The following is a 10,929-nucleotide window of genomic DNA, read 5'->3' as shown; positions in this document are numbered from 1 at the left end:
AGGGAATATTTTGTATTCATCTGCGTGTCTCCAGAGGCTTCCCCGGTGGCTCAGCAGGTAAAGAACTCACCTGCAGTTCAGGAGATACAGGAGACAAAGGTTTGATCACTGGGTTGGGAAGAACCCCTGGAGGAGGGCATGGCAACCCACTCCAGTATTCTTGCCTACAGAATCCCATGGACAGAGGAGCCTGGTGGAGTACAGTTCAAAGTGTCGCAGAGTCAGACACCACTGAGCACACAGAACACTGAGGGTCTCCAGTATCTCAGAGATGTTCAGAGAACGAATGTTCTTTTTTTTTTTTTTTTAATAATTTTATTTATATATTACTTTTATTTTCGGCTGTGCTGGATCTTTGCTGCTGTGCAGGCTTCTCTCTAGTTGTGGAGAGTGGGATCTACTTTCTAGCTGCAGTGCTTGGCTTCTTGTTGCAGCGGCTTCTCTTGTTGAGAGCATAGGCTCTAGGGTGTGTGGGCTCAGAAGTTGCAGCTTAGCTGCCCGCAGCATGTGGGATCCTCCTGGACCAGGGATTGAACCCGTGTCCCCTGCATTGCAATGCAGGATTCCTAACCACTGGACCACCAGGAAAGCCCATGAATGTTCTTGAGTATTTTAGATACAGTTGCTGCTCTCATGATTTTCCAGACCAAACTTAGGAAAAATCCATGATGATCAGGAAATCAAAGTCTAGAGTTATTTCAGCCTGTACACGGAGGTGTGAATGCTTTAACTTGGTTCGCTGTGCCTGTTGAAATGCCCTGGATGGTTTTTCTGACTCAGTCCTCTTCTGCCATCTGCTGGGACAAGCATTTCATAACATACCAGAATGAGATAACCAATGAAGACAAGCCTAAAAGATCCCTAGGGGAAGCAAGGGACAATACCTGGACGAGTTTATAATTTAATTGGAGAAATAAGTATTGTACTCCGGCTACCTTCCATCTGCTGCTGATCTCTGAGTATTTTCCATAACCTTTTCTATTTTTTTCCTCATGCAGACTATCCTAAGTATCTGTACTCTCCTTTAGTTTTTGCAGCAGCCCTATGATAACAGCCACTGTTGTTACCATTACTAGTTTCGAAACGAGGAAAGAGAAGCACAGAGATTTAAATAAAGTGCCAACTCGAAACAGTAAATAAGTGGTTGAGTCAAGGCTGAAACCTGCTTGACTCCTAGTTCCACTTTTCTCATAAAACATCTTGATCAAAATAAGAGAGAGTTCAAGAGAGGATGAGATGCCCTGATGTCTGTGGCGTGGACAGGACATATCTGCAGGACAGAGGCAGAGAAGGCTAGCAGCTCCTCAGTGTTCTGCGCTTACAATGCCCAGTGTTGGTGTGAGGATTGGAGGGTGGAGAGCAGTACATTATATGTCTCCCAGTGAAAGTCAAGGGGGACTTCCTTGGTGATCCAGTGGCAAAGAATCCATCTGCCAATGCAGGGGACACTGGTTCCATCGCTGGCCTGGGAAGATTCCATGTGCCGCGGGGCAACTAAGCCCGTGCACCACAACTGCTGAGCCTGTGCTCCACAGGAAGAGAAGCCACCGCAGTGAAAACCCGAGCACTGCAACTACAGAGCAACCCTGCTCGCCAAAACTAAAGAAAGCCTGTGCAGCAATGAAGACCGAGCACAGTCAAAAGAAAAAAAATGTCCAGGGGATGTCCCTGTGGGGGGAAATCAAGTCTCTGAAGACTGACAGAGCATGAACTGAAGAACTAAAACGTTTGGTGGATGTTGTCAAAATAGATACTGTTGTTATGGTTAATATATGTGGTTAAGACAAAGACTCAGATATAGAGAACAAACTAGGGAGGGAGTTTACCAGCGGGGAGAGGGAAGGGGGAGGGCAAGAAAGGAGTAGGGAAGTAAGAGGTACAAACCGTTAGGTATAAAATAAGCTACAAGGATATATTGTACTTGGAGGAGGAAATGGCAACCCAGTCTGGTATTCTTGCCTGGAGTATCCCATGGACAGAGGAGCCTGGCAGGTTAAAGTCCATGGGGTCGCAAGAGTTGGACGTGTCTTAGCAACTAAACCACCATATATTAAACAACACGGGGAAGATAGCCAATATTTTACAATAACTATGAATGGAGTATAAACTTTAAAAATTGTGGGACTTCCCTGGTGGTCCAGTGGCTAAGACTCCACACGCTAGTGCAGGGGCCCAGGTCAGGGAACGAAATGCTGCAACTAAAGACCCTGCGTGCGGCAACTAAGACCCAGCACAGTGAAATAAATAAACACTAAAAGCTTGTGAATCAATATATTGTGCGCCTGTAACTTGTATAATATTGTACAGCAAACTACACTTCAGTGAAGAAAGACAGAGACAGTGGTGCGCCATCTTTTTCTCGCCTAAACTTAAGCGTGCACGCATGTTGAGCCGCTAAGTCTCGTCGACTCTTTGGGACCCCATGGACTATAGCCTGCCAGGCTCCTCTGTCTGTGAGATTTCCCAAGTGAGACTACTAGAGTGGGTTGCCGTGTCCTTCGCCAGGGGATCTTCTCAACTCAGGGATTAAACCTGTCTCATGCCTCTCCTGCATTGACAGGCAGATTCTTTATCACTGAGCTACCTGGGAAGCAAGCTTGTTATCTGCATATAAATAAGTGCTTATGTAAATGCACAAATATATTCTTGGACTTAAAAACCCTAAACATTCAGAGACGGCTAAAATTCTCCTTTACTTTCCCCAGAGATACCACTGTTAGTGGTAAGCTTCCAGATCCTTTTCTATGTGTTTACACAAACATGTGTGTTGCCATGGGAACGTGGAGTGTTGTTTGGTGATTTATTTCAGTATGAATGATAGCTCTCTGTACTTCCCTGCCTCTGCATCTGAGCACTCCACGCTTTCCTGAATCACTGGGACGTGCCATGTACTTCACATAAGGCCCCTCCTGGGGCTCCGCCTTACTACCCCGTGACAGTCGAGCTCTGCCCAGCCCTGGTCCTCTCACACCATGCCTCCAGCCTGGAAGCTCTCTATAGCTTCTACCCAGTTTCATGATCAGTTTTCTTTCTTTTGTAAACTGGGGTAAAATATGCATAGGACAGATCTATTATTTTAACCATTTTTAAGTGAGCAGTTCAGTGACTCTAAGTGCGCTCACATTGTTGTGCAGCCATCACCACCATCCGTCTCCAGGACTTTTCTATCTTCTCAGACTGAAACTCTACCAATCAAGCAACTCGCCAGCCCCCTACCCCTGCAACCACCATTCTACTTCGTGTTCTATGAATTTGATGACCCTGCTGCTGCTGCTGCTGCTAAGTCACTTCAGTCGTGTCCGACTCCGTGCAACCCCATAGACGGCAGCCCAGCAGGCTCCCTCGTCCCTGGGATTCTCCAGGCAAGAACACTGGAGTGGGTTGCCATTTCCTTCTCCAATGCATGAAAGTGAAAAGTGAAAGTGAAGTCGCTCAGTTGCGTCCGGCTATTAACAACCCCTTGGACTGCAGCCTACCAGGCTCCTCTGTCCATGGGATTTTCCAGGCAAGAGTACTGGAGTGGGGTGCCATTGCCTTCTCCTAGGTACCTCATATAATTGGAATTATACAGTATTTGTCTTTTTGTGTTTGACTTCATTCACTTAACATAATGTCCTTAAAGTTCATCCGTGTTGTAGCATATGCCAGAATTCTGATTTATTTTAAAGGCTGAATTGTATGTATATACCACATTTTACTTATTCCACCCATCAACTGATGCACACTTGCGTTGTTTCCTCTCTTTGGCTGTCTTGAATAATGCTGCTATAAATAAGGGTGTTCAAATATCTGAGTCTGCTTTTAATCCTTGTGGATATTTGCCCAAAAATATTGTCAAAACTTTCTGAGCATATTTCGAGCTGTAGTTTCCTATTTTACCAAGTTACCCACCCACCAAGGGTACTCCTCTTTGATTTCTAGGATAGCTATGGGGTTAAACACATGTTTTTCCATTTGTAGAGATTTTGGGTAAGAGAGAGATTGTTCTCAGGCTATTTCAGAAGCCCTCAGTCCCGCTCACTCTTCCTGATCCATGCTTAACGCGCTGAGTTTCCTTCTCCTTTGTGCTGCTTTAGCACTGTGTTCTGGAGGAGGAAATGGCAACCCCCTCCAGTGTTCTTGCCTGGAGAATCCCAGGGACGGGGGAGCCTGACGGGCTGCCGTCTATGGGGTCACACAGAGTCGGACACGACTGAAGCGACTTAGCAGCAGCAGCAGCAGCATTGTGTTCTCCTGCGGAACAGCACCATCTCTCTTTGTAGCTTTACCCTCCACACAAGACTGTGAACTTATGGAGGGGGAGGACTGTCTCTTAATCTTTAATCTGCTATATTGTATATAGCTGGCAGTGTCTGTTTTTAATTTTTTTTAGATAAAATATTTGGGGACTTCCCTGGTGGTCCAGCAGCTAAGACTTAACGCTCCTAGTGCAGGTTCAGTCTCTGGTCAGAAAATTAGATCCCACATGCTAAAGATCCTCATTCTGCAATTAAGACCTGTAGCAGCCAAATTAATAAATAATATTAAAAATATCTTTAATAATTATACACAGTTAAAAATTCAAACAGCAAAATAAAAGTTTCGTAAGCCTTAACCCACCCCTCCCCATCTTGATACTGATCTCCAGAAGGAAACAATTCTGCTTCAATTTTTAGTTCTCTAAATGTTAATTTGATCTGTGCTGCTACACCATCCATCCTGTGGAGTATTGTCTCTCAGTTCTGCATTGGTAGTATTTAATTCATCTATATGATAATCTGGTTCTTCTCTACAGGCACTCATCTTTCCTGCCCTCATTGACTGCAATTCTTCAGCCTCCCCATCTCCATGCCCACTGCCATGGGGCTCTGCTGATCCTCCCACCTCTACGCTTCACCCTTTGACTTTGGGCTCAGCCATGTGACATCCTTTCACTAATGGGGTGTTCGCAGACATGAGGCAAGCAGGGATTAGAAAGGTGCTCATGCAGTAGGGTCTGCCCTCATGCTGATGTGCCTGGCTAGTCTACTGATCTCAGAAGAAAAAAAGATGTAGGGCAAAGTTCTCCCAGTTGATTTGTAGACCCACAGAGGGAAGCAAAGCCATCCACCCAGATCCAGTTTAGATATGCTCAACTTTGGTTCATCTGCAGATGAGTGAGTGATAATAAATGATGGTTGTACTAAGCCGTGGAGTTTTGGGGTAATTCGTTATGCAGCAATAGCTAACAAATGCATACTACTACCTGTCCCATTATCTATCTTCCCTGCCCCCTCCAGTTATACCATCATTTCCCTCCATCTATTGTTACCATTTCAACCTTTTCATTCCATTAATTGCTAATGGTAAAATGGAGCAGGTCCTCACCCCTCCATATCTTCAGTCTGCCTTTTGCCTGTAGAAGAACTTTAGCCAAAGAAAATATGTAGCCAGAGAATAAATTTAATCAGAGAAGTGAGAAAACGCAGAAACAAAGGGAAACAGTCAAAGGAGACCTAATAACAATAATTTAGCCATTAAGCAAAGTCAAGGACCTTTAGTTCCTTCTCAAGAGCAATAGATAATATTCTGAGCCATATCCTGTGAGCTGTCTTGTAGACAGGGGAACCCCCACCACATGGAAGAAGTTAACGACATGATGACCAGACTGTAGCCATGATATAAGCTACTGCAGTTCTGAGAACTGGTCTCAAGGACACGGGAACAAACTGACCCTGGAAGTGAAGACTAACTGTACTTAATCAAGATGACACTGGTTTGACCACTGATGACCAACTTCAAGATGACTGTCAGAGCTGACTGTGCTGTTTCTGCACGTAGGCCCTGTCAGCCTATAAAAGCTCTTGCTACCTTATTGCCATTGAGGGGGAGTCGGCCTTTGGATTGGAGTCTGCCTCCATCCCCCTGGGTTGCCGGCATCAAAAATAAAGCAAACTTCCTTTCCACTAACCTGGCCTCTTTATTGGCCTTTGAGCAGTGAGCAGCCTGACTACTTTTAGTTCCGATGGTGTCACTTTCCTTCCCATTTTGTGCAAGTTTATTCTCACTCCTCTCCCTTCTACCCACTCACCATTTCCTGAATCCTGATTTCCATCAACTCCACCTTGGCTTTTAAACTTTGAGATTTGATTTCACTAACATTGTGTCTGTTATGGAAATTTTGGACCCTTGCTACTTTCTAAATCCATTATGTTCCTATGGAGGAAGATTGAGAAAAGATTATTTTAGAGCATACCCACAATTTATGATGAACCAGTTTGGTGTGTTTTTCTTTCTTACAACCAAATGAGCCCAGATTGATACATCCCCAGTTCCATCAAAGCTCCTGGGGACAAAGACTCAAAGAGAAGGAGGAGGAGGGGGTGCAGAGAAGAGTTGAATGTCAGGATGAGGATGGATTGATTTTGTTGGGCTATTAAGAAGGGGTAATAGAAAATAAAATATTTCCTCTGTGACAACTCTTTCTATTGCCACACACACTTGTGCTAGTAGCAGATGGCTAGGTCACATCAATTTAATATGTCAACCATACTTTACAAAGCTCTAGCTTAATAAAGATAAATTAAACCAAGTTGGGCATTGTGCCCAGAAAATCACTATGACATAGGATAGTAAGAAGAATATTACCTATTGATATATTTTGCTATTAATTTAACCAGATACAATGGGGAATTGGACATGAAAAATGCATAGATATTTTGTGAGGTTTGGGCTGTATATGGTGATATCTGCCATTGGGATTCTCTGTTGGTATGGGTGATTTCCTTGGGTTGGTGGAATCTCTTAGGTCTTTCCTAACCCCTCTATGGAGAAGGCAATGGCACCCCACTCCAGTACTCTTGCCTGGAAAATCCCATGGACGGAGGACCCTGGTGGGCTGCAGTCCATGGGGTCGCTAAGAGTCGGACATGACTGAGCGACTTCAATTTCACTTTTCACTTTCACGCATTGGAGAAGGAAATGGCAACCCACTCCAGTATTCTTGCCTGGAGAATCCCAGGGCTGGGGGAGCCTGGTGGGCTGCCGTCTATGGGGTTGCACAGAGTCGAACATGACTGAAGTGACTTAGCAGCAGCAGCAGCAACCCCTCTACACCTGTGTGGATCAGAAAATGTAATGAGGGACTCCTCCCTTCCCTTTGTGGGGCAGTGGTGACTTTCATTTCCCCCTATTCTCCAGAGGAGAAGGGGATGACAGAGGATGAGATGGTTGGATGGCATCTGACTCAATGGACATGAGTTTGAGGAAACTCCGGGAGTTGGTGATGGACAGGGAGGGAGGCCTGGTGTGCTGCAGTCCATGGGGTCATAAAGAGTTAGACACAACTGAGCCACTGAACTGAACTGATTCTCTGGAATCGTGACAAGAACACGAGTCAGGGAGTAAAAACTTTTAGATTTGGGCAGCCACTTTAGCATGTCTTAGAAGTGTAAACTTGGGCAAGTTCCTTAACTTTCTTGACTTTAGGGTTTCTCCAGATAACGAAAGCAAATTCTAAGTTTTGCTGTGAAGAGTAGATGAGATGACATTCAAAACATTTCACATGCCTGTATCACAGAGGATGTATAACAGAAGGCAGTTATTGTTCTTCTTACTCATCAGCTTGAGATACACATTTAGTTTATTAAAATTATTTTTGTCTGCACCGCATCTTTGTTGCTTTCCCCTGGCTTTCTGTAGCTTCAGCGTGCAGGCTTCTCATTGCGGTGGCTTCTCTTGTTGCAGAGCATGGGGCTCTACAGCATACGGGCTTCAGTGGTTGTGGCACTCTGGCTACGTTGCCTTGTGGCTTGTGCAATCTTCCTGGACCAGGGATCGAACCCATGTCCCATGCACTGGCAGGCTGATTCCCATGCACGGCACCACCAGGGAAGTCCAGAGATAAGTATTTATTTTGATATTTAACTTGGGTCATCCATTAACCTCCAGTGAGAATGTATTTTTTTCTTTTCCTACCAGCCTCTCTCCTCATCTCACTTGGGATATGGTGTGATTCCTGGGTAGGATCATCTTCAGCCAAGAAAACTGGAAAACTACAGTGTCCAGGATCTTTGTTGTTTTCGCTGGTTCTGCCACACAGTGTCACTGTTGAAACAGGCAATCCGGCCACGGCGTGCCATTCTGCTGGCCAATGCCCAGGGATCTGAGGGAATGAGGCAGATACCTCCAGGAAATACAGTGATCTGAGAGCAGCTGCTGTATGCCACTTCAGTCTCCTAGAGAGGTTGCTTCTATTTAAATATTTGTTATGATGGAAAAAAGCTGTGAGACCAGTGTACAGGAGAGACTCTCACATCTGTGCATCCTGCCCATGACTGGGGCTTAGCCTAGCTTCTTTCTCAATCTTTGAGTAGACTCATCCAGAAGCTCCATGCTGGACAGCTTCTTTGCATGTGGAGTGTTGCCATCATGCTCAAGTAATTAGCATCTTCTCCCCGGCTGTATTGACTTGTAGATTCCTGTTACAGAGAGTCTCTTGTAGGAGAGCCAACCATGACAAAAACTGGAAAACTTTCCTTTCTTCGGACGTCTCTGCCCAGTGAGTTCCTTCCGTGCTTCCTAGGTGGCGCTAGTGGTAATGAGCCCAACTACCAAAGCAGGAGATGTAGGAGACATGGGTTCGATCTCTGGGTTGAGAAGATCCCCTGAAGGAGGGCATGCAACCCGCTTCAGTATTCTTGCCTGGAGAATCCCATGGACAGAGGAGCCTGGCGGGCTATGACCCATGAGGTCGCAAAGAGCTGGACATGACTGAAGTGACTTAGCATGCCCAGATGAGTTCCCCGGGCATGGCTGTTCCTGCCATGTGAAGTGGGCTGGGCTGAGGAGGCAGCCAGGGTTGAAGGAGTGCTGAATTAATATCAGTGTTCACTCCTAGCTCTAAAGCCAGATATTAGGTCTTTAAAGGTACTGAGGGTGCTTGTCATAGGAAGGATGTCCATGAAGAGATGCCCAAGACAAATAGATTAATCCAGAAAACAAACAGACAAACTAAATGTATAACATGATCCCATTTTCCCTATTTCCCCTTGCATTTCTCTATTATCTGAATTTATTTTTTATATAGTATATGCATGATGAATTTGCACATAGTAAAAAAACAATAAAGATTAGAAAAACATGCTAAACTGCTGGCATATTGGTCAGAAATAGAGCCTTCAATTGAAAGAAAAATAGGGGGATAAGGTGGCATCTTTATAAAGACTGCTTTTGGAAACATTGGAAAAGTCATATTATCAAAATTATTTTTTAAAATGATGAAACACAAAGTAAAATCCATTGTTGTTGCTGTTTAAAAATTTAGTCACTAAGTTGTGTCCAAGTCTTTGCAACCGCATGGACTACAGCATGCCAGGCTTCCCTGTCCATCACTATCTCCTGCAGTTTGCTCAAACTCATGTCCATTGTGTCTATGATGCCATCCAGCCATCTCACCCTCTGTCGTTCTCTTCTCCTCCCACCTTCAATCTTTCCCAGCATCAGGGTCTTTTCCAATTAGTTCTTTGCATCAGGTGGCCAAAGGATTGGCACTTCAGCTTCAGCATCAGACCTTCTAATGAACTATGAGCTAGGCTTTATTTCCATGAAATGATGGTAAAATGATGAAAATAATATCAGCAAGCATGCCCTGAGACAGCAGAATCATGCAGGAGCAGATGGTATTTCTGCCTTCTTGCGGCCAAGAAAAGTTTCTGTGCCCTCTCCTCATGGAGGCTTCCTTTTTCTGTCTTCACTTTTGAGAAAGTGGTAAATGGCTATGTTCTCTCCGGTGGATCATGCCAGTATCTGAGAGGCATCCATTATTTGATTAGAGATTAAGAATTGAGAAGATGAGGGAAACTGACATTTAATAGTACTACTGCGTGTCCAGCACTGGGCCAGGGACTTTACTGCTCTCATGACCCAAGAGATCCAAGAGGGGCTAAGAGCAAATTTAGAGGTTCTGACTTCCCCCCTTTAGTTCAGTTCATATACTTTTTAATGATTTTTTTTTTGATGTGGACCATTTTAAAAGTCTTTATTGAATTTGTTACGATACTGTTTCTGTTTCATATTATGGTTTTTTGACTGCAAGGCATGTGGGATCTCAGCCTCCTGACCAGGGTTTGAAGCCACATCCCCTGCATTGGAAGATGACATCTTAACCACTGGACCACCTAGGAAGTCCCCATATTTTTAAATAGATTTTATTTTTTAGAGCAGTTTTAGTTTGCAGCACAGCTGAGAGGAAGGTAGAGAGGCTTGCCATAAACCTCTGCCCCCTATGGATGCATAGCTTCACTTTTATCAACATCCCCCATCAGAATGGTGCATTTGTTACAATGGATGAACCTACTTTGACACGTCATAATCACTCCAAGTCCATAGTTTACATTAGGGCTCACTGTTGCTGTTGTATATCCGATGGGTTTGGACACCTGTATAGTGACTGGATCTACCATTATAGTATCACACAGACTAGTTTCACTGCCATAAAGTCCTCTGTGCTCTAACTTTCATCCCCCATAACCCCTGACAACCACTGATCTCTTTATTGTCTCCATAGCTGTCTTCTCCAGGATATCACATAGCTGGAATCATGCAGTCTGTATCCTTTACAGATAGGTTTTTTTCACTTAGTAAAGTGCATTTAAGTTTCCTCCACAGTTTTCCTGGCATGATAGCTTACTTCTTTTAGTACTGAATTATACTCCATTGTTTGGATGTACCACAGTTTATCTAGTCACCTGTTGAAGCACATCTGGGTTGCTTCCAAGTTTTGGCAATTATGAATAAAAGCTGCTACTATAAACATCCATGTGCAGGTTTTTGTGTGGACATGTTTTTAACTCCTTTGGATAAACACCAAGGAGTAGATGTTAGCTTTTGGCACTTTCTCCTGCTTCTATGAACTTGAAAACTACAAATATGTATACCTGTTTTATTAAAAGGGCTAATTCAAATTGCCCA

The sequence above is a fragment of the Bos taurus genome, chromosome 21, assembly GCF_002263795.3.
Source record: "Bos taurus isolate L1 Dominette 01449 registration number 42190680 breed Hereford chromosome 21, ARS-UCD2.0, whole genome shotgun sequence".
Taxonomy (NCBI): domain Eukaryota; kingdom Metazoa; phylum Chordata; class Mammalia; order Artiodactyla; family Bovidae; genus Bos; species Bos taurus.
Note: the sequence above shows the minus strand (reverse complement) of the source record.